The 24508-nt window shown below is 41.5% G+C and overlaps 1 long non-coding RNA gene across 1 annotated transcript in view; it reads left to right on the plus strand.

The window, feature by feature from the left end:
• LOC139632140 (uncharacterized) overlaps positions 1–24508 on the plus strand; it is a 182522-nt gene that overhangs the window by 149291 nt on the left and 8723 nt on the right. The gene's annotated exons all lie outside the window — the stretch shown is intronic.

The raw sequence follows: 24508 nt of genomic DNA on the forward strand, positions 1-24508 counted from the left end.
AGTCAAATGTGTCTGGCTGAGTTATCTGCAGCGTGTGAGAGGGCCTTTACATATTAAACACAGAAAGAAGCCAAGGACAAACTTCTTCTCACTGGAGGCAGATGTGAATTGACTGATTTTTATTTTTTACTTTTTTCTGAAGCACTGTCAGAATCTTGACCTGAGACTGTGTTTGAATGCCTGTACCTCATTACTGCTCTGTGCTGGTTTTTTTCACAGTATTCACATTTGCATTTCTGTTTTATTAGACATTACAGCTTTTATCCAAACTCAGATTGAAGACGCGTCTTTCACATTAGATTAAGTACATAATTTGGTCGGAGTGAGGAACTCTAACTAAAGGTCAAAAGTCCAATTTGATAACCAGAATTGGAGCATTAAGCTTCAGTGACAAATCCCCTTGAGTCAGGATGAAACACTTTATTCCACAATACTTGTGTACAATTATGCAGCACTCGACTTCCTATGAATCATCTCTCTTTTTTTTAATAATTGAGCAGTAGCTACTTGATAAAAGTGTGTAAGTGTTGTGATTATGAAACTACATTTTTAAGTAGAAATCATCACCTCCAAGCTGTGACTTTTCACAGAGCTCCCACCATCCTCCTCATGCTAATGAAATTAGCTCCACACAGGAGATCACTCTTCTGGGTCCTCTCTCCACTGCTCTCACGTGGATGACTGCAGCACAGTGATAGTGATGATAAATAAAGCTATTATCTGATACTGTTAAATAAGTCACCATCACAAGTGAATTATGGGGACAGTATAGAAATCTGCATCCTCCTCATTCCCTCCTGTCTTTCTTCCTCACATATCTCCATTCAGCAGGGTGTAGTGGTGAGGGTTTGAGCCTGCTTCGCCTCCAGCTTGCACGATATAATCTAACCCACCAAACTGCTTTAATGAAGCTGTCAAACATACTGTGCAGCATTTAATTATTCACAACCTTGATGCAGACTGTGCGTATATGAAAATCTATACAGGCTGTGCACCAGCAACAGGGGCATAAAGCCCTGAAGTATTAATGAGGCTGTGATGCAATTAAAGGTTGAAATTAACACCATCTAGCAGTTAAATCACAATCAACTCTGGCTTGGGTAAATGTATCCTGACTACCTGGGAACGTTGCCTGATACCTGATACCTGAGGGGAAACTTTCAAGAGACGCTCAGCGGCCTGAGGACCCCTAAATGTGTCAGAGGAGACAGCCCTGTTCAACAGAAATACTGATATTTTCTAACCTTTACATTTCAATGGAAATTTAATTGCATGGATTACGGCTGCATTTTCACAATGAAGGAAGTATAATCTGTTAGTCACAGGCAGGTGACTGTGGGTGGAAGGAGGGTGAGCAGGCAGGGGCTTGATTTCGTCAACAAAAGCACTGAAATAGTCAAAAAAACTTAAAACTTGAAACACAATACAGGATGTGTTTATGCCGATCAAAATAAATCATCTTTCCCTAACCTTCAGCAGGTCCTCTGCATGTCTACATATGATAATACAGTATTTAGGGAAACAAACCACAAACTGTCAGTGACTGTATTAATGATGCATTCACTGTCAACATTTTGTTACACGATGGATATAATATGTTTATTTTAAATATTTCCTAATTAATTTGATAGAAAATGAAATATGTAGGTATATAGGCTGATATATTCAATATATGCACAATCTGTCGTTATGTCTTCCATATAAAACTGCTCTGTTTCTGACACTTGCTTCAGGCAAAGACGACGCGCTAGGGAAACGCAGCAGTCGAACTAATATGTTATTAAAGTGTATGTCATTGTTCGGAGGATATGACAGCGCTGATGTGCCTGTCGCATTGTGTGATCTGGTTATATTTTAACAACACAGCAGTTTGGCTGGTAGAATAACTGACCTGAGCTCGGGATGAACCAGTGACTGTGGGTGGGAGGGAAAACAAAATCTGTTTCCTGCCTTGGATGCAGTCTGATAGGAGCACAGTGTCCTTTACAAAACTACAGCTCTGTGAGCTGCTGGCACAAACATGATGAACAGAATCCAGGAATAACATCGCTGCTTAAATGACTAATCTTTTACAGCCTTTAAGAGGTCTTTTAATTTGTGATAGTGTAACTGTCGCCTGCCACTCTTAGATTCCTAGTTACTATGGGATTACATCTGTATTAGATTCTATTCATTTAAATATAACACGAGAAGACGAATAGGAGTTTTATTTATTTATTTTATTATTATTATTGGCAGTAGTAGTAACACTGGAACAGATGTTTGTATGTATTATGATCATTTCTGTTGTTTATCTTACACTCTCTTATTATTATCTACTTTTATTTTTATTTTGTAGCTGATATGTAGCTATGGGTCTGGAATAGAGTAATAAAGTAGTAGTAGCAGTAGTTTTAGTATTAGTATGTAACACTACTTCAATATGACCTCAGACTTCATATTTGAGTGCTGCAATGTCTTTTTTAACTTATGGCTTATTCAACTTGATTCAATTTGATCTATGAATATGCAAAAATATATAACCAAACTAGGTCAAACCTTCCATAACGCTGTACCACATAGTAGGCTGTTTACATCCAGCCTAGTATCAGCTAGTATCAGCTTCTCTCCTCCTCTCTGTCCTGACATACACAGTATTTTAATACAGCTGGATTCACAACGAAGCTGTTCTCATTGACATGTTTTTCTGTTTCTGTTGTCATGACAACGGAACAAGTTTGAAACAGCGACTGAAACGTGGCCCTTCAAAGCTGCTGTTGAAATCCTGATTTTTGTGTGTGTGGTGTGTGAGATTTTGTGTTCTTGTGTGGGTTTCAGCGTCTACCTGAGCAGCTGTCAGAAGGAACATTTTCACATTTCTTGGCAACATTGTGACTTTGTGTTTCCAAACTCTCTCAGATCCATTCTCGCTCTGGCCTTCTCCGTTCTACTCAATTAGTCAGCAGCATCACTAAAGAGACTCTCCAACATCAGTGGCCCTAAATAGCCTCCAAGATGAATAGCTAAAAGCCACACTTTGAAATTACTTTTAAAATTAACTACCAAAGTCAGTGGCTCTAAATTGGCTGCAGAATGGCCAATTAAAAGCAAGACCTAAATAGCTGTGGAAATGAACACCACAAAACAATGGCTGTACGTTATCATGAACAAATGAAAAGTTTATTTCCAAAGTGCTGAATGTTATATTGAATTTGGTAGGGGGAAAAAATCTCATTAACTGGAGCATCACCAGTATTTAGTCGATTCTGTGAAATTGGCCACACTTCTGTCTGGCAGGGATAGAAGTTTTAATTTCTCTCTAGCAATCATTTTTTGAAATTGCAGGTGTCACTTCATTTTGTTCGGTACTTTATTATGGGTTGAAGCTTTTCATGTTGAACTTCCTGAAAGGCACCAGTTCCCCCACAGCTTGGGAGGGATGTTTTACTCCAACAAAGTGGGAGATTTTTTACATTTTTACGCCTCAAACAACAGATGACATGTGAGTCTTTGCAGACTTATCAGATTGGAAAAGTTCATTTGTACATGCTTGGTCGAGTGTTGGCTGGAAGGCTTGTGGTGGAGGAGTATGACCAAAGAGAAATGATACGAAAGGCAGAATTATATGCAAAAAGGGATGCTGAGCTGTCTGTGATTTCTGCGCTGGTGTTTCATAATGTGTTTTCTGACCCTAGATCAGTCATAGACATAATCCTCAGGGCAGGACACAGAACACAGAACAGAATCAGTGGCTGATATCAAGACTTTTGATGAGCCTGATGATCTTAACTCATTTCACTTCAATGACATGTGACTGTATTCTGACCCTGGGTCCTGTTTCCCAGAACCTAAGAAGATGGTCTGTCTGTTCTAGTGTTTCATGTTTTGCCCGCACTTTGATAAATATGTTAATTGGTAGTTTTAATTAAAGAAGAAAAAAAAGGAGAATAGAGAGAGAAATGAGAGGACAACTTGCATGTGTATTATTCCTCTTCATACAGTCAGTTTGGTGCCCATGCATAATTCCCAGGGTAGCTCCACCCAGCTTCAACCTGATGAGATGTGTAATCATCCAGAATAACTGGAAACACCTGAACTGCTGTGCAAATCCTTTCAGCTGCTGTTAATGTAACTCAATACTCATGATGAGAGAAACGCAGCAGTCACACAGTCATGGTAACCTAGCCATCCCTGTTCTGACAGACCTCCCTTCACATTTACAGTGAACTCTGGTTGCTGTTCTGGTTGAGAGAGGAAAGGTTCATGTGGCTGGTATGTCAGACAGTACACACACACACACACACACACACACACACACACACATACACACACACATACACACACACAGAGGCCTGGCTTCTGCATTCAAACCAGCAGCTGTCCCCAGTTCCTGTGATGCTAACCAAGCACTCTTAAATAGGAAGCAACCAGACAACAGGAATTTTTCTAATCAATGTGTGTGGACACTCATGTCCGTGTGTGTGTGTGTGTGTGTGTGGTGGTGGTGGTGGGCGTCTGATCTGGCAGCTGAGTTATTATCATGAACGTGTTTAATGTGTGTTTTCAAATGGAAGCAGCGATAGCATGCTAGGTATCCAAGAAAGTAACCGTCTGCTCTGTGTGTGTGTGTGTGTGTGTGTCATTACCCATTAGGTGAGCCAAATGCATAGTGTCAAAAGAAGGGGATTAATTAAATGTGAGTGTGAGACACTGCAGATCCCCAGAGAAAAATACACAGAGTTTTTGTGTGTTATGCAGAAAAGAAATAATTATAATGGAAATATAAACACAGATAACTGCTCAAGCTTGTGATTGACAGCTCAGAGAGAGGGAAGAGTTATAGACAGCCACTAAGTGGCTAATCTGTAGTCCCTGACAGTTTATTCATGACAGCGGAAACAATCCCCACCATCATCAGATGACGCTGCTCACTTTGTCATAAATATAGATAAAGTGCGAGCAAAAGGATTTTCTTTTAAAAAGCCAACTTCATGTATCAGCTCTATGAAAAGCAAAGGTTCTAGTTTAGTGAGATTAATACAGCATTAGTGTTTTGTCAAATTAGCTGATGAGTCTACAGCCCCCTAGCAACCTTGTGAGACTGCAGTCTCGTTACACACACACACACACATACACACACAAACACACACACAGAAAACGTTAGTCGTGAGGGTGGTGCCACATGAGAAGAGTGTCACCTAAATCAAAGGGTTTATCCTCTGCACAGTGGCCTCAGCTGTGGGCTCAGCACTGCTCCAACTTAATGTTAATGTAAGCATATTCACATACATATACAGTGAGCATATTCATACAGGTGTACGTTACAACATGTTAAGTGTTTTGCATGCATGTGTTCCATAAAGATGTCAGCTCAGCCGTCAAGGACCATGCACATCTGAATCGAATGAAATGTCAAGTTATACAACAGTTGTTGAGATATTTTACCAAAAATGTTCAACCAGCCATGTTGCTTATATGTCTGCCTTATCTTTTTGTTGTTTAAGGAAATTTATTTCCATACTGATAAGAACGAATTTCCTCATCCAGCCTCAGTCTTTGGAGCAGTTGAAATTTGTGTGCCTCTGGTGTCCTCTCCATCACAGACAAGAGTCTCTGCTGCTGGATGCTGATGTTAGAGAAATATGATCAGCCTGTTTTTTTTTCTTTGTTTGTTTTGGGGTTTCTGCATCGCCTCCACTGTTGAGTACATTCCTGTAGAAGAGAGAGCAATCAAGGAAATTGTCTGTTTTCAACACAAATCAGAATGATGATATAGACTTGAAAATGAGAGATTCACCATTTGATAACAGTGACACATCTGCACAAATTACTTAGATAATTTGATTAAATTAAATTATATTTCTTTAATGATATTAGTGAATTTCAGTCCCTGATTAATAAATAGTTTGACTCTAGGCTTTTTCAATATTCTGCAGCTGAAAAGTCTGAAATGTTGCTGTTGTAAATATCCCATCAGCATGTTTGCAAGCTGCCTCAGACAAGTTTGGCATTTCGTTATAAGCCACTGTTAGGAAATCATTCTCCCATTTACTTGTTTCTGATTAAAACACACACACACACACACACACACAGACACACAGGTAACCAACAGCATCATCTGCGATCGCATATGGCTGATGCAGTGTGTACAAGTGACAGTAGCTGCAACAACAATAAGTGTGCTTCCAGCCATGACAAATGTCCCTAGATTGAAGACAGTGAGATGATAAATGTGTAAGCACAGAGAATACAGCACTGTCAGGATCCATTCAGTCGCCCCGGTACGACAGAAAACAGAGGACTCTGGGCTGGAGCAGCAGACTCCCCCAGATAAAAGGAAGGTTACAGAAATGTAAGTTGTGCTGGCACATCACTGCAGCATTAAGTGCTCAGAAAAATGAGATGAAGCTGAACAGAACAGTGAGACAAGAGCTGGTGAGAGCAGGAAACGCCCTGAGAACTAAATCTGAGCATATGGAGGGTGAACTAATTATCCAACACACCATCGTATACAGGGAAAAGGCTGTGCAGTATCCCTCCTCCTGGTTGACATGTTGATTCAAACTCTATGGTGCCATACCCATGTGACGTATTGGATAAACGCATCTGTCAAATGAGCCTGTGAATGTAAACTGCTGGCAAAGTTGTTTTTTTCTGGTGTGGTTTGTCATGGTCACATGACCAGATGTGGCGGCACATTGAAAAAGTTGATCGCTACCGTCACCAACTCAAACGACACTGAGCCTTGTGCTTATTCACACTGGGGAGTTTGATGAGGATACAAAATGCAGGGATATGGTGTGTTTTCATGTATTTTGCTTTACTACTGAAGCTGATGTTATTTTAAAATGCTCAGATGATCAGAAATGATCTCTCCCACACACACACACACGCGCACACAATGAGAATATTAACATGCAGGCAGTGACTGTAATCTGCTGGGCTCCACACTACTGGGCCTGCTTCATGTGCTCACATCTCACACTTTCTATTAACACACACACCCACACACTAACATGCTCGTACCGTAAATACACACATTCACACATATACATGCAAACAGTGTGAAATTAATACATGCTCACGATCAAATTACTGTACAAATTACTGTACTGTGAAATGGCTTCACTCACTCACACACACACACACACACACACACACACCACAAGCAAATGAGCAAGTAGCATTGTTCTCTGCTAAACAAAGGAGAGAATTTCAGCCTAGAGATTAAGGGAAAGGGAGAGTTAGCAGCTAATAATTATTTGTGTTATTGATTAATCAGCTAATAATTACAGTGTAGATGTGAAGATAACATGAATGTGAGAAAGAAAGGAAAAACAAACAAAGCCTTGTAAGATTCTCTTTTTTCCCCATCAGACTGAGGCCACAGGTGTTTCTGCCTTTTTATTTTATTCAACTTTACATCTTTTCTCACCTAATAGTCCTTTTTCTTAACATTATCTGCAGTGACATCTCCTGCGCTTGTTCTTTTCCTTCACGTAATTCTTACAGTAGGTCAAGAAAGGTGTGTCGAAAGGTTAGAACAGAACATTATTACAGGATTGACAGACAAATGGCAGTCACAACATTAACATGCTTTCTAGTGAGTCAGAGGCCAAACCTGAGCTGGATTTGACTCGTTGTTTGAGGTAAAGCAGTTGATGAGGACGCTTGAAGACAACAGGTTGGTTTAGTTCATTCTGCGTCGAAAACACCCTAGTTTAGAGTGTTAGCATGCTAACAGGTGTTTGACAGGGTCAACATCACCATGCTAATGTCCATTGGCATATTAGCATTCTTAAATTGGCATGTAGCCCAAACACCAGTGTGCCTGAGTACAGCATGTCACTATGGACTCTTGTCTTGTTCTGGTTAGGACAGTGTTGTCTTTTGTGTCTAAAAGGAGAAATTTCACTTCATGCAGATCATTTTATTGTCCAAGCTGAAATATTTAAGACTCTGCACACTGCTCTAGCACCATAAAGAGATTCAAACATGGGCAGGTATAGTGCTATTATAACAAAACTAAAATTACCTCTAAATAACCACCACTATTGATGTGTGTGTGCATGCCCAGACAGCTCCATTGGTAAGTGTGTACCCGAACAGTTCCTTGGGTACGTAAAGTGATAGCTATCATGAATATTTAACAAGCATTAATACCACCAGATATTAGTCCGAGCCGCTCGCTCAGGAAATCAATAGAATCACAAAGAAGTGCTGAGAGTTGCCCTCCTCAGTCTATTTTTAATGAACTCCAAACACATAGTTTCACAGCCACAAGGCTGCCCACCTAACAAACACACTGATATACACAAACACAAGACGCACAAAGAGACTCTGTTTCTGCCCCTATTGCATCACAGCCCTGCAGATTTTGTAGACACAAGCATGCAAACGACAGTGAACTGGAGCCTGCTGTTGTGATTCACTTTTCCTCTGCATTAAACCAAATCTTAAACAGGCCGAGGGAAGAAGAGGTTGGGCAGCTTGTTTGTCATTTCACTGTGACATCAGGCGTCGACAGATGTGAGTATGGTTCCGTGCAAGTTCGTGCAGACGTCTGTAAGAAAATTCAATGAACAAGGAGTTATACGTGAGGTACAAGGTGTAACTCCGAGTGCAGGATCAATAAACAAGATCAATAAATAATAGTCTAGTCCATATTTTCTTCATACTTTACCGAACAGAATGTGTATGTGTAGACAGCATGAGTCATGTGGTAGATCTGGTTTACAGCGTTACAGGTGTAACTAACACCATTCACAGTGGATACATGTCATTCAGGAGCCAGCACCTTTGATATCACAGGTAACGGTACCAGAACAGATTTCTGGCAAAAGCAAAAAGGAACAAGGCCCATCAGCAATGATTTTTATTCATCATTTGAGTAAAGGTTTCTAATGAATATGGCACATGATCCTGTCAAGAAAGGATGAAACAACGTAATACCAGTGTAACTTGTGTTGCATTACACGACAGCTCCAGGGCTCCAGGGCTATGTTCCCACACAGTATCACATGTTTGGTCCACTGTGGGGACTGTAGAGGGCATTTTACAATTAGAGTTCAGGCAGTGAAATGAAATGGCACATGTGAATATCCTGCACTAAGTAAGGAGTCTTTTTGCACAGCAGGACTCTTACAGGTGGGATGTAAATGAGGTGGTTTTGCAGCTGTCAGCAGATTCAACAATATGCATCAGGTGTCAGGGATGTGACTCCTGGTTGTAAACATGTCAGTCAATGAATTGATTTGTTGGCAGAAAAAAAAAGAAGAGCTATCAATTTGAAGAAGGGGAGTTTTGACTGGCCGTCTGAACAGTTTTTATAAACTAAATACTTAATTGGAAAAAATAATACAAGCTTAAATGACAGTGAAAATATTTGAAAGAGGCAGCCATATTGAATTCTTACACATTATCAAGTGACTCAGAGATAAACAGCCATTGCATTATAAGCAGATGCGGCTGCTGCTTTGAACTGACACATCTGTATTTTATTCTGGTTATTATTTTACTGCATGGACCTGTCAGGGAGGCGTCAGATAGTCTCACACAGAAAACCCTCTGTGTCAAAGTGACCTGAACATCCGTCTGACAGGAACTAAATAGCTCTGAGTGCGAGCGTGACACACACTCATCTTTCCCTCCCGTCCCTCAGTTCTCCGCCGTGGAAAGCAGTGGTACACAAACAAAACAGTGGAGATGTGAGAAACAGGTAATTTCCCGCCTTATCACTGCTCTGCACGCAAAACATTACCTGATTAATTTTCTCTGGAGTCGGACCTAATTTAGTTCCGTATGAGCCGAGCAGCGGGACTCGCAGTCTGCAACCTGAGAAGTGTTGTTAGATTAATGTTATTTGTTGTGATGTACTATTTCATGCCCTCATTCTAAACTTCTTTTATTTATTTTATTTCTGTAATTTAGGCTTATTTTCCTCTGATTTCTCACTTGGCAGTTCAGTGCTCAGTGGCCTCATTTTACCTTTAGTCAGCAAACAAATAGACAAACAATGTCGAAATTCCTCCACTTCTCCTTTGCTTCTGAAACTATGGTTTGGACTCAACAGTTAAAGGCTTTTGTCTTTCTACTGGAAAGTTTAATATGTTAGATTGTCAGACAGAGTTTGGAGGAGAAACATGTGTGTCTTTTTGTGAGTGGACACTGCTCTGAGCAGTTATTGACAGCTTTTCAGTTCCTCCGGCACCAGACGGGGCAGTGTTATACACATGGACAAACAGGAGGTAAAGCTTGCACATCCACAGGGATTTTCACAGGTGCTGGATCAAAAAATAAATAAAAAATCAAACAAAAGTCAAACCAAATATATATCATGATAAATCATCCAAAATGGAAAGATCATACAAACTACTGAAGAGAAAAAATACATAGAAAAATTGGGAAAATTACTATAAAGAAAAATAGAAAAAAATAATAATAGTAATATGTTACTTGACCAACACTATTTGGGCAAGCTGATACCAGTGACTGGCCAGAGTTTATATATATTGTATTTCTATATGAGTTTGACCTTTATGTTTACAGTTGTTTTTGTAATTTCTATAGAAACATGCTCTATCCCCCATGTGGTGGGATCAGACACAGTCAGTGTCACTGCTCGACGACTGGTTCAGCCTAAGGCCATTTTGACTCTCAGTCATGCAGATCACAACCACCTGTGTGATGAATGAATTTGTGTCTATATAATACCTGTTCTGCTTTGACAGTGTCTGACGATAATCCCTGTAGATCAAAACGTCGCCTCATCAGAATTACTGGAAGCTATAAGTACAGTGTGCAGATCCTTTTTCTAGCTCTAAAATACATGAAAAATAAATAATATCACATGCAAAAGTCACGTTAAATACTCAGAAAAATGATGTTTGGACAGTGGGAAATATCTTTGATCCTCCACTTGTGTCTAACTGTGGCACATTAACATCTCCTTCCTACCCGGTCGAATGTCACTTCATGGATTAAAGCTCCAGACCCTGGAGGTTAAGCAGAGACTCAGCTGGACAGCACAGTTGTTTGACTGCAGTTCCATCGATCACTGCAGGTCCTCCGTGGAGTTGTTTCATTAAAATGCAGATTAGTTACTTTTAGAAACAAATGATGAGATTTCCTGTGGGTGTCTGGTGTGTTTGGAGGTTACATCCAGGTGAATTTTTCTCCTTACTGCCATGTACCGCTGTTAGACCTTAATCTGTTGCTCAACTCGGGATTTGATTCAGTTCATTGAATTCTCAGTTGGCAGTAAAGCTCCAATCTTTTATTTTCTTTCTTTGGTCAGATTATGTCAGAAACAGCATGTGTCTCATTGATGTGACCCTGCACTCTCAAATCTCTCCATTTTTAAATTTAGGAGTTTGACTATGTTGTACCTTTTCAAATCACAGCTCACAACAAAGTAGCTACATTAGTGTCAACAAAAAGCACAAGTAAGTTCTAGAGTTTACAATGTATTTTCACTTTTACTCTATAAAACATAGTAGCTAAACATAGCAGCAATAGAGCATGAGATTAGAGTTCAGGAGGGACAGTACAGCAGTAAATACAACACCAGACATGTTTAAATTTTAGTTGCTTTTCTTCCATTGTATTGAATTTCTGTAGCTCTGAGCTGACCAGCCAGTGGTCAGCCTGCTCCACTGGGCTAATCACCACACACTGCCGTCTATCAGCTGATGACCACTCCACCACTGTTATGCACATCTTTCTACTTTTGTTTTGTACTTGTAGTTTTGTAATTTAGTTTTTTTTGTTGTTGTTTTTTTCAGGCATATGTGAGTGCTCCAGATATTATACTGCACTGAGCCACAGAGATTCAAGTGTTAGACCAGACCAGTAGAGAGTCCCCAGCTTCAACTCTCTGCAGGCTGCAGTGTTTCTATTATGAGACCTTGTTAATGTAATGTGTTTCTTGTTACCTAACACACACATGTCCATGCATATGTAAAGAGTTAAGTGTAATCTAGCAGCAGCATTTGGTCATGTTTTTAGTCCTAAGTGATTTCTGCAATATTGATACATGTTAAATAAATCACTGCTGGGCATTAGAGCGAGAGAGGACGTGAGAGAGGGGTGTTAAAAACAAAGTGTCTTCTATGGAAGATGATGATGATGATGTTTCCTCTGAAGAAACAGGCTGATGAGCTGCAGAGAAAAGTGGGGAGGATTTAGCAAACATCAAGATGGAGGAGTAACCCTGAATCCTTCTGTTCTACTGAAATACACTTTATCTGTTAGTCCTATAATAGACTGAAACTCTCAAACTAATTAAGACTTAAATGATGAAATGAGTCATTTAAAGGCCTGTTAATATGAAACTTCATGTAATGACAGGTTCCTTTGTGCTCATTGTTTCTCTCTGGGATTATGACAGAACACAATTAGCATAATATCAGGATGGTGTATTCTCCTGAGAGGATATATTTTTCATGTTTTCAGGTAGACAGAAAATATGGAAAAATACAGTGGGCCATATATAGCTCAGTACAGAAAATGCCATTAACATTTCAGCAGCAAATACTGAATTAACAGATGAAAATATGATGTAGAAGGATAAAAAGATAAGATGTACCTGAAAAAAGTACCAAGTATACTATATACATGCTATGTGGATGGTCTGGACTGGGGCTGTTTTGTTCCAGGTAGCAGAGGTAAGGGGCCTCCCCCAGACTGGTGTTGACAAACTTGACTAGCCTGTACCAGTTTTTGTAGAAGGTGGAGGAAACATGGAGGCTCTTACAGCAGCTGATTAATAACCAAGGCTTTTGAAGTTTGTGTTTAATAATCACAAATGGAAACGTAGTGCACGAGGTTTACTGCAGTGCTGGATGTTCCCCACCACGCCTAAAATAAAGAGTGTCCACCTCCATCTCTTTGGTCTGGGGGTGTTCAGCTGTATTGATTGACCTGCACCATCTCTCACACAATCCTCCACCAGGGAGAGAGAGAGAGAGAGAGAGAGAGAGAGAGAGAGAGAGAGAGAGAGAGATAGGTCTACTTGACTATAAATGGGAGTCCTTCACAGTTATAAGCAGAAGTGTTTCCACCCCGACTAACTGGCTCTCAGCCGTTAAGGACACTACAAAGAGCACTTGTCATGTCATTATCCAACCAGCAGCCGCTTTCACTTCATCACATCAAACACACCACTCTGACTGTTTTTTTCTCTTCTGTCTTTTTCCTGTCATTCTTTTCCTTCCCTTTGGTTTCGTGTGTCTGTATTTATCTCTCTATCTGTGTGTGTGTGTGTGTGTGTGTGTGTGTGTGTGCACCCCCTCTTGTTCTCCCTTTGTAATCTCCATCTGATTAACGCCGTTCAGACACAATGAAGGTGAAGAGGTCCGCTCCAGGTCAGTCAGTTTGCTAGTGAGTGTGTCTGTGTGTGTGTTTGATGGAGGTTATAACAATCTGTTTGTGTTTGTGCAATGCCAAACGTCCTCACCTGTGTGACTTCTGGCTTCTCAATATGAAATATTGACCAGCTGACTGGACGACTAACTGAGCGACTTCTATTGACTCAGATCATTGACTGACTCACTCGTTCTAGGACTTAACCACTGACAGCAAGTAGATTACTTTTTAAGTGACTGCCTTACGAACACATTGAGTCATTTAGTGGCGTTCTGACTGATAGGTCACTAACTCAGTGACCAGACTGCACTCTGAACAACTGACTGGTAAACCAGCCTCAACACAACCAGGCAACATTTGACAAGCTCAGTAATAGCTTAGAGATCTAAGTCTAGGAAACAGCCAATTAGCAGCCAGTCCAGCCTGACGCGCTGGCACCGGTCTGACCGATCAATAACATAACATGAAACAGACGGCGTCATAGACATTTTCAATATATTCAGTAATTGACGGCATCTGTTATCACAGCTGTTACCTTATTGCTGCAATTATCGTATTTTATCATGTGGCTGCAACTTACACTTTCTATCAATTGTAAATTATTAATTGTAATTCCTACAACAGAGTGCTTGTATTCCTCAGTATATAAAAAAAAAAGTTGATTTCAATCAGCATAAAATATGCAGCTATTCAGTCTATTTCTCAGCATGAAACTGATTTTTTGGAATATTCTTTGGGTTAAATTGATATTTTTGTACATTTGCGGTCGATGTTTTCCAGTTTGGAAATTACAAGCAAAGAGCAAAGAGCTGCCCAGTGAGTGGTAAACTCATCCACTCAAGGAAACGCACATCACTAATAAATCTAACAATAGATTAATAACCATGATGACGTCTGCATGTACATCATTCATTCATGTCCCAGAGGAAGAGTTTTTATTATTTGTATGTTTCACTCAGCCTTTTCGTTCTGGGAAGGAAAATCACAGTGGCCAGCAGCCAGACAGTCTGGTGACAGTAAAATTAGTGGTATTCTCTCTCCCTCCATCTCTAGCTATGGTTATGCTGTTAGGTAATATCACGGGCTCTAATTTCACTGAATGGCAGACAGGCAGACTCATGGGACTTTAAATGACTGTTTTACTGAAGTCACACAAGGTAAGTGTTTTTTCATAAATGGGCTGAGAGCTTTGCATTTTTTATTTAAATGGGGCTGCAATAAAGAAGTCGGAGCCTCCCCCTATCTCCCGTTCTGCACATTGGCCTTGTTTGTAATTTAAAAGGAGATGTCAAGTGTAATTTTTGGTCAGAAATGTTTCTTTACACTGTAGTTGATCAAATCAGACGAGAAAAAATATTGAAGAACATTTCCTGCTTACAATGAATAAATGTCACCCTGAGCTCTTGAACAATCATTTGCACCACACGTAACAAGGTCCATGGTCCCCCTGTCTGGATCCAGACCTGAGGCTGTGGGATCACACCTGACTCCTCTGCCACACAAAATGAATAAGAAAGAAAGAAAAAAGAGTGTAGATAGTTGTGGAGGGAGACATGTGAGAGGATAAGAGAGAAAGGAGCTGAGACTGTCCTGTAAAAAACGAGCCCACAGGTCGTCTGTGCAGCAGCTTATTATGACCCATAGTTAGGTTTTGTTTTTGCTGACATCTGGCAGCTGCAGTGATTATAACAGGAACAAAGGAAGAAGTCAGGAGATGCAGTATAAAGAGCATCAAAGTCCAGGTTAGGAGGAGGTTGGGGTGGATGGATGAATATGACACAGGAGAGCGGTGTTCGATTCCCATGTGAAACCAGCAGGTTATGTTGTTTCTATTATCCATGACCACTCCATAAAGTTAACCACATTTTTGATTATTGTAACCATGACAACAAGTATTGGCTAATCCTTACAAAGTACTTATTTCAACCCGAACCAAAATCTTATTGTATCCTAACCCAGCCATGACTGTCTATTATAGTAACCATGACAACAAATGTCTGGTACATCTGCCTGCACAGGGGCACTATTTGAGGAGACCCTCCCATGGGTTTTTAAATGAAGATGGACATGCCCTCCTCGATGCCACCTATAGATGGCTGAGGTGCAGTTTTGAAGCTCAGAGCAGGCTGCTCCGCTGTTGCCATTGTGGCAGTGTCTGGGGATTGACTCTCTTTCGGAGCCAGCTTGAAGTGGCCTTTTGAGGAACTGCAGTTTTTGGCACCTGTATGGTTGATCAGGTTGGAGGACTTGCTGAAGTGAAATGAGGAAGAGCAGGAGGGTGAGAGAAGGGACTGAAGGGACAGACAGGACTAAACAGTTGGGAAAAAAGAAACATGTTAAGAGCTAAAAGAGTTAGAAAGAGAGAGAGTCCTGTGTGATGAAAGAGGGAGAAGATGGTGATGGGAGTTTTCCCTCTGATGAAAGACAGAGAGTGAGACAGGAGGAGGTAGCAGGAGGGGGGAGGGGGCATGTCCCCATGAGGAACCGCGGTGTGATCATTATCCTCTGTTGTCGTCCTCCTCGTCATCTTCACTGAATCAGATGGTTGATTCTCTCATTAATTATGTTTAAATAAAGAGTCCTTCAGGCGCCTCTCACTCTGCTCAGCTCCTTACACATGAAAACTCTGTCTCTTGTCCTTGCTTTACCTTACAATCTTTTCTTTCATTCAATTATTCACTCTCATATTCCATTTACAGTGTCTCCTCTTTCCTGTCTTTCCTCTTCATTTTGAGTTCTGATGGGTATGGAAGATTCAAACAGACACTGTAATGAGTTTAGTTTAACCCAGAGTGAATCTTAAACATAAGCCGACCACGTCTGAAGGTAAACGTGTTCCTGTTCTGACTGCTGCACTTGAAGTTGGTAACACCCATTCTCTAAAAGACAGTCTCTGTCTAGTGAGTTTGCTTCTTTTTTTATTCTTAACGCAATGAGTAGTGCAAACTGGGCTGTCACATCTCACATGCATTTGTGGCATTGCACTCGCTTGTACACACAAAAAGCAAAGTGGTTGTGTAAATGAATCGAATCGATTGTGAGTCAAGTCTGAGCGTGTCAACATGTGCCTGTACACTGAAGCATGTTCTGACTCAGGCCTGATGTGTTTCTGTCTGTTCCTTCAGCTGACACATACATTTAGTTTTGAACTCATCTGCCTCTGAGTTGAAACTAATGAAGGGTATTTTAGTTTATTTATATAATTTTGTTTGAGAGATAGGCAATGCTCACTGGAGACAGAGTGAAATTAATCTCAGTTTTAATGTCATTGGGGCCTCATTTCATTAGTGTTTCTTAGTGCACTTGAGTCAGTGGTGACACACTTGTCTCAGAGTTAGTGTGAACTGACTGGACTGAAAATAAAATAAAAAATAAGCGATGGCATGAACTATCCCTTTAAGAGGAGAGGCCTGTGCATTCATGCATGTACTGTATGTTCTGTGTCCTTGAGCAGGATACCGTCACCTCCTACCTACACTGTGAGTGTGTCTGTGTGAAAGCAGCAGTTAAATGTAGATTGTATAACAATTGCGTGTGGCTCTGGAGGTGGAGCAGGTCGCCCGCTAACTGGAAGGTCAATGATTCGATTCGAGTGTGGAAGTGTCCATGGGCAAGATACTGAACCCAAATGGCCTCTGATGGCTGCTCCATCAGTGTGTGAGTGTGTGCGAATGGTAGAAGACACCGTTGTATGAATGTGTGTGTGAATGGGTGAATGTGGCTTGTGATGTAAAGTGCTCTGAGTGGTCGGTAAGACTGAATATAAGACTGAATAAAATGAACGACCATAGGGAGGAACCTGTTGTGTTGAGAGTCAGAATCTGCCTGGTTTCTTCTCTGGAGCATCGTCTTCATCAGGCCGATGAGGAGCAGGGAGCAGAGAGCTCAGGCAGAAGAAGGGTTTTATTTTATTTTCCCCTGCGTGTCTCTTCTTTTTTTCCCACCCCCTCCCCTCTTTGATAATGGCATTTTTAGCTCTGTGACAAAATTGACTCGGACTTCAAAAGGGGGCTGCTACAGCTTAGTGGCTGTTTGTGTGGCTGGGAGGGGGTAGGGGGGGTGTAAGTGTGTGTGAAGGTAAGTTAAGTGTGCATTTGTGGGAACAGAATTCAGCTGAAGTTTGAATTCCTAATCTGAATGAATGGCTAATAGCTATTGTTGCAAAAGGAAATTTATGACACAACAAAGGAAAGAACAAGGTGAAGTCTTCCTCACTCAGCAACAGCAGCCTCAGCGACTGTGAGCAGCGTCTCAGCAGCGTCTGTTGAGGTTGCCAGCTTTGGCACCTTTGGAAGCCAGTACCAAAAAAACTGTGGTCACCGACTGTGAGTGTAAACCTGTGCTAGAAGCAGACATACAGAGTTAATGGACAAACAGACAACTGCCAGGAAAGAGCTCCTCCACTTAACTGCCTCTAGATTTACAAATTCACATTCAGCTCCATTGCTGGATGAAATATCATCAAACTGGTGATTATCACATTGCCCTCAGCCTCCTGTCTGACCTGCACTGCAGTGCTAAGTTTCTCATTACATATCATCACAGACTGTGAGTGCGACTGACTGAGCTGTTTGCTTCAACCTTTTCCAACCTAAAGGTTTTCTTTTCTTTTCCTGATGTTGCGATGTGCAGCTCCTGCTAATTTCTGATCCATGTAGTTTGAAACTTTAGTATTGTTCCTCACTTGTACATCGCTATAAGCTTCTGTCAGATGACTAAAGGTAAATGTTGTCCTCTCCCTCATTGAAATTAGATTTTGTGTCACTACTTGTTTTCTCTGAAGCTTCATAAACCTGGACAGGACACCTCAAGTATGAAACACAGTTTGTGAGCCTGTGTTTGTATAATTGCAAAAATCAGACCCATCCTATGGCTACAGGAAGCTGAAAAGCTAGTTCATGCATTTGTTACCTCAAGATGGGAGTATAGAACAATTCTTTATTGTCAGGATGTCCCAATAATTCAGTAAAAAGCCTCCAATTGATCCAAAATGCTGCAGCACGAGTACTGACAGGAACTAGGAAACAAGATCACATCTCTCCTGTGTTAGCTTCTCTGCATTGGCTCCCTGTAAAATCCAGGATAGAATTTAAAATCCTCCTCCTCACCTACAAAGCCATTAATGGTTTAAAAATTACTATCATTGTTATTGATACGACAATTACCTATACAGCTGTTCCTGGTCTCTCTCTCTCTCTCTTTTCTCCTCTCTCCTCCCCCCACCCCCCCTTTTTCTCCTCCTAAACCCAACTGGTTGAGGCAGACGGCCGCCCACCCTGAGCCCAGTTCTGTTGGAGGTTTGTTCCTGTTAAAAGGGAGTTTTTCCTCCCCCCTGTCGCCAAGTGTTTGCTTTTTGTGGGAACTGTTGGGTTTTTCTCCCAATAGTTCCCAACAAAGTGAGGTCTCGACCTGACCCTGTAAAAGTGCCTCGAGATAATGTATATTATGATTTGGTGCTATACAAATAAAATTGAATTGAATTGAATTGAATAAAACCAACAAGATGTAACAAGTTAATACATGACCTCCGTACCTCTTCTCCTACTCGGACAGAGCCAAGCTCTCTGCTGGGATGAACATTAAATTGATATTAATCTACTCATCTCATTTTGAGGAAGGAAGTAACTGATCCTTTAATGCTCCATCCTACTCCCTCTCTCCTCTCTCCCTCCATCCTCCCTCCCGTTTTATTTCTCTTCACTTCATTCTGCCTCTCTGTGAAGCAGCGGCAGTATTTCTAAAGGTCCAGATTTTGCTTCCTGATACATTTTCAAGGTCACCATAAAAGCCTTGTACACACGAACACACACTCTTGCACAGATGTGTACACGCACATGTGGCGCCTTGATGATGGCAGCTCTAATTGGATTCCACGGTCGCCACTACGATGAGAATTGATTGGCGACAGAGAGGGAGAGCCGGAGAGGCTGAAGGATGGAGGTGTCGCTGAGTGATGATGGGGTCAGAAACTGCGCACACACTGATGCACACAGGCGCAGACACACATCACAGTCTCACACACACACACACATGCTCATAGGTTATCGGCGCCAGTAATGTTATTCCATTACCACAAACCATGGCCATATGGTTATTACGGGTTGTAATCAACTGGAGGTTTCCATGACGATAATTGGTTGAGGTCAACCATGTGCCAGGATACAGACTCACACAGACACACACACACACACACACACACACACACACACATGCATGCATGCACTCCTGCACACAAATTCAATATAAAATTCCAAATGGAAGCAGAAGACATCATGTGGGTAAGCATGCTGAGCATCAAGCCAGCAGCAGGACAATCTCCCATTTTCATTTGTATAAATATCATCAATAATCAGCCAATATTATAATCCTACTAATTCAATGTGTCTGAATCATCACCTCAGCAGGTTGTACTAGCCTCTGTGATGTGTGTGATCTTGGCAGCGCCTGACTCCACCTCTAACTCCCGGCTAATCCGAAAATGGGCAAAGAGGTGGAGCGTATGTGGAGCTGAGACATTTTTCAGCCCTGGTAGCTACTGCTTTGTCACCCCCCGCCCCAACCTCCCCTCCCTCTGTGGACTTTATGGCTTTACAACAATGTTACATTGTTTCCTCCTGATGGATGAGTGTCCTAATCACAGCTCCTCAAGGAGCTGTAACATGCAGTGTGTAATATTTTTGGGTGTCTTCTGCAGGTGTCATCCAGTTGTTTTTAATTCATCAGAACCACATGAGTGGTTCAGATCGAGCTTTAGTCAGAGATGAAGTTATGGAACGAATGTAAGTCATCGTGCAGCAAAACCAACATGTGAAAGTCTGAGTGATGAAGATGTGTTTAGTTGGAAAGTAACAAAAATCACCATTGATTTTTACCTCATTAAACTGCTCTCTGCAGTGCTGGCCTTCAATCACACACACACACACACACACACACACACACACACACACACACACACAGTGTAAAGGACACACACTTTCTGCACATCTTGTACATGTTTGCAAGAGTAGCTGTGTGGTTGGTTGTGTGTATGTGTGTGTAGTAAAGAGTCTGATACACAGGCCGAACAAAGCTGTGGTGATACAGAGAGGAGCAGGGAGGAGGGAGGATGAGGAGCGTTTGTCCTTCTTGAGCTTATCTCACCACAAAGCACTGCACCTGCTGTGGTTGCCAGGTTGCAGGGCGGTTTACAAGCAGAGCAGAGTTGCCATGTTGGAGTGATTTTAAGCAGAGGAGGTGAGAGGATTTGGAGGGAGCACAGTGGAAAGAATCCCCTCACCACGACGGGCTCTTCAGATGTGAAGTGGTTTGGTTTGATGCAGGGCACAAGTTGCCATTGAAGTTAGTTTTAAGCTGGTGGTGGTGGTGGGGGGTGGGGGGCGTGATATTTTCAAAATGCTTTATTGGTACAAATGTATATGGAGAACAGGGACATTTGCCACGCTGGTCTCGTCTTTTTTAATGGAGGGAAGTGCACAGTGTCATTTTGGAGATGGAGAGGCTCAGTAGCTGTGCAGCCTGTTTCAGCACGCTGTGCTCTGACAGGGTTGACAGGTCGGAATGAAATGGTTATCCAGTGAAAAGGTGAACGTAGATTATTTCATACCAGCAAAAAACAGGTGTGGGTATTTTCTGGTGTCAGGCTGGAGTGATTTCAAACAACTGGTGCCAGGATTTTGAACCTGCGGCAGCTGGGTCGCCAGCTTTGAATGAAGTCAGAGTTTTCAAGTTATTAGGAGAGATTTTGTCACAGTGACTGGACAGTCGGTGGTGAGGTGGATGCTCAGTGCTTTGAGAGCAGGATGGAAAAGGACTCGGATGGCGGCTTAGAGCGATTTTTATTAGTTATTTTTTTATTCTTTTTTTTTTTATTACAGCATTGGAAGAGTGTAAGAGTACAGAGTGGTGCTGGGAGGTTGAGCGGGATGAAGGGAGAAGGTTGAAATTAAGACAGAAGCTGGGACAGAACAGTCAAACAGGACTTTGTGGATGTGGAGATCAGCAGGGGGGATGCTGCATTGCCAGATTTTCAGGTCTGATTTTTAAGTATGATATAACTAAGCATTGGTTTCTAGGTCAGAGCTATTTCTATAAAACACAACATCCTTTTGTTAAAAAAAAAATATCTAGGATGGCTCTTGTTTTTCTTGCTTCAGCCAGCCACTTACAGGCATCCATTCAGTCCTGGTCATGGTTTTCTTCATCCTCCAGAGACTTATTATAATAAACTCAACACCCTTGTGTCTATTAGAAACATTGCAAGCTGAGATGTGCCTGCAGTGTGTTTTTGAAACATAGGTTCTTCCAGTCTTTGCTGATGCAGCACCTCAGCGGCCTACATGGGCCACACCAGGGAGGAAAACCAGGTCACCTTTGTCTTGTATTTGTAAACTTATAGATGTTTTTTTCTTTTCCATGGATGGAAAATAATAATAATCAGCAGAGCAGAATGATGATAGAGAGTGGTGGAGGTGTGTCTTACCAACATGTCAGAGACAGATCTGTCTGTGACAGACTTCAGCATGACTTCTGAGTTGACTATGAATTAAAGTCACTTGTGGTGTCAGAGTTTAATTGTACTTGAAGCTGGTTGAAGGTCAGAGTGGTTATTAAATTCATAGAGACTGTGTTGCCAGTTGTGTTAATGTTTGGACACGAAGTGAGGAAATATTGACTTTGCAGGGAGAGACAGAGAGAGAATATGATGAGGTGAGAGAAGGAGCAAACATTTACAGATATATTACCATTCATGTTATAATCCACTCTGCCTTCAGCCTCTCTGTCAGATATAGATTAGACAGTCAGGTTAACTATTTATCCATATTTCTATCTTATCCTTTGGTCTCTCAATCACCATCATTTATCTCCTTCTGTCTCTGGGGTTTTGTTTCTCGTCAAGCTCTTTCTGTGTCGGTTACAGTATAGAGAGGGGAAGGCTCAGGCTGTCAGAGTGAATTTATGTGATTTCACAGGAATTAATTAAGAGCCTTTTGTTTGGGCGAGCACTTACAGGTGTTGCCAATAAAGTTGTGCAAAACGGGTGTTGTTACAGATGATTGGATGGGCAGGGGAAGGGGTCTTGTTCGTTCAGACTTGAGCAGAGACAACAGGTTGAAGAAATCTTTACACAGGAGGTTTAGTTTCATGGAGCTAATGTGTCTCTAGACAAACATGAGATGCAGGGCTCTCATGAGATGCATAGTTTCCAGTTTAGATCAATGTAAGTTCCTTCAGTACGGAGAGAGACATGGAGAAGTGGAGGTGGAGTCAGACAGACAGGAGGGAGGATGATTCAGTGACGGAAAGAAAGTTCAGATTGATGTCATGTGTTGTCACTTGGACACTTGGCAGTTCATCAGACATGTGGACAGGACCTGTTGACGCTGTGTTAAGCTACCACTGTGGATTGATTTAAAATTTAACAAAAGTCTTTGGGTGGACTGCTTCTCACTAGTGTGGTCTGTCTTATTTTGTGTAATGCCGCGCTGTCAGGGCGAGCAAGGCAAGCAGTGCTTACCTAGTTAAATCTAAATATAGACATCATTTAGCACAAGACTGAAGTGGAAGTGGTATATCACCTTATATCTGATATCAGAACAGCTTTCTGTCCCATAAAGGATCTGGTGCCTGTTTGCTTTCATCATGTAATTTACGGCGCACCCGTGGCGGCAGCAGGGTTGTGTGTCTGGAAGCTAGCTGGACTACTGTCGTTGTCTGGTTTTTTTTGGACATGACCGTGTCCTGTTGACAAAGGCTGGAGCTTGTCAAGTGTATAGGTTTGAGAGAGAATATTGTAACAGAAGTAACGAAGCCCCTCTCAGGAAACAGCTCAGTGCACTCTCCACAGAGAGAGAGAGAGAGAGAGAGAGAGAGAGAGAGAGAGAGAGAGAGAGAGAAGTTATGTTAATGACTGGAGCAGAGAGTTAGCGACATAGCTAGTTAGTTAGCAGTTAGCAGTGTAGCTGTGAGTGTAGCAGGGCAGGGTTTGTTCACTTTGGCTTGTTTGTCAGTAAATAAATGTTACGACTCCTCAAGACTGAAGTTCCCGCGTCTCCCCTGAGCTTCAGCTACAGTCCAGACGATGAGCCAGGAAGATTAACAACACTGAGGCTGGAGGGTATTATTGTAATGACACAAGGTAATGGTAAATGTGTTCAAGATTACCATCAAAGTCATTTTTTAGATATTTTTCCTGCACATCCAGACAGAAAGCAGCAAGAGCACAGGAAAGACAGACAGCACAAAACCATGAGACAGGACAGGACCTGAATTTAAGTCAGATTTACCCCTACTACTGTCATGGATAGATCATATAATCTGGTATGCATGCATGTATGGGTGTGTGTGTTTGTGTGTGTGTGTGTGTGTGTGCTCTGCTTGCCCATCTGTAAACGCCACGACATGCCAGTGATTTTGTGAAACCCAACTCTAACTAATTTTGAATGTTTACAGGTAATTTAAATTATTTCAGATCTTGTGTGCGTTAGGATTTTACCCCCCAAGTCTTTATTTTCTGTGGTGTTTTGGCACTGGATAAATGAAGTCTGTGTTTTACTCAAATTTACTGACCAAATCCCAGCGACTATCATAATTGGACTCCATAATCCTCCTGAAATTCCATCCAATATTACACTGGAGCTTTCATCAATAATTTTTAATAAAGCTTCCACTATTTTTGAGCCCCCAGATCGCAGAAAAGGGATAAAGCAGGGTTAAAGTGCCCATATTATGCTTTTTGGGTTTTCCACTTTCCTTTAGTGTGTTATCAAGGTTTTTGTGCGTGCTAAAGGTCTGCTGAGTTACAGAGTCCATGGCAAGGGAGTTATTCTCTCCCACAGAAAACATTGTTCCTGAAACACCTTGTTTGTGTTCCAGGCTTTTCCTCTATAACTTATCTATGTCACTATGTAGCACATTTGCATAATTCCCACCTGCTGGCATGCCCTCACACAAAGCTGATGAGAGCAGAGACCAGGAAGACTTAGTTTAATGTCAGTCTGTGGCCAAGTTGAAAAGGTGCTGTTTGTCAATGTCAGTGCAACTTCCCTTTGCATATGAATAACTGGCAGTGCAGGTTTACAATTTTATGATTTGTTGACAGCAGATTAACATTTAGGCCCAGTTCAGACCTGGTATTAACATGCATCTTCAGTGGTCTGATCACGAG

Source organism: Trachinotus anak, unplaced genomic scaffold (genome assembly GCF_046630095.1).
Source record: "Trachinotus anak isolate AG129_WGS33_773 ecotype Australia unplaced genomic scaffold, CSIRO_AGI_Tana_v1 ptg000014l, whole genome shotgun sequence".
Taxonomy (NCBI): Eukaryota; Metazoa; Chordata; class Actinopteri; order Carangiformes; family Carangidae; genus Trachinotus; species Trachinotus anak.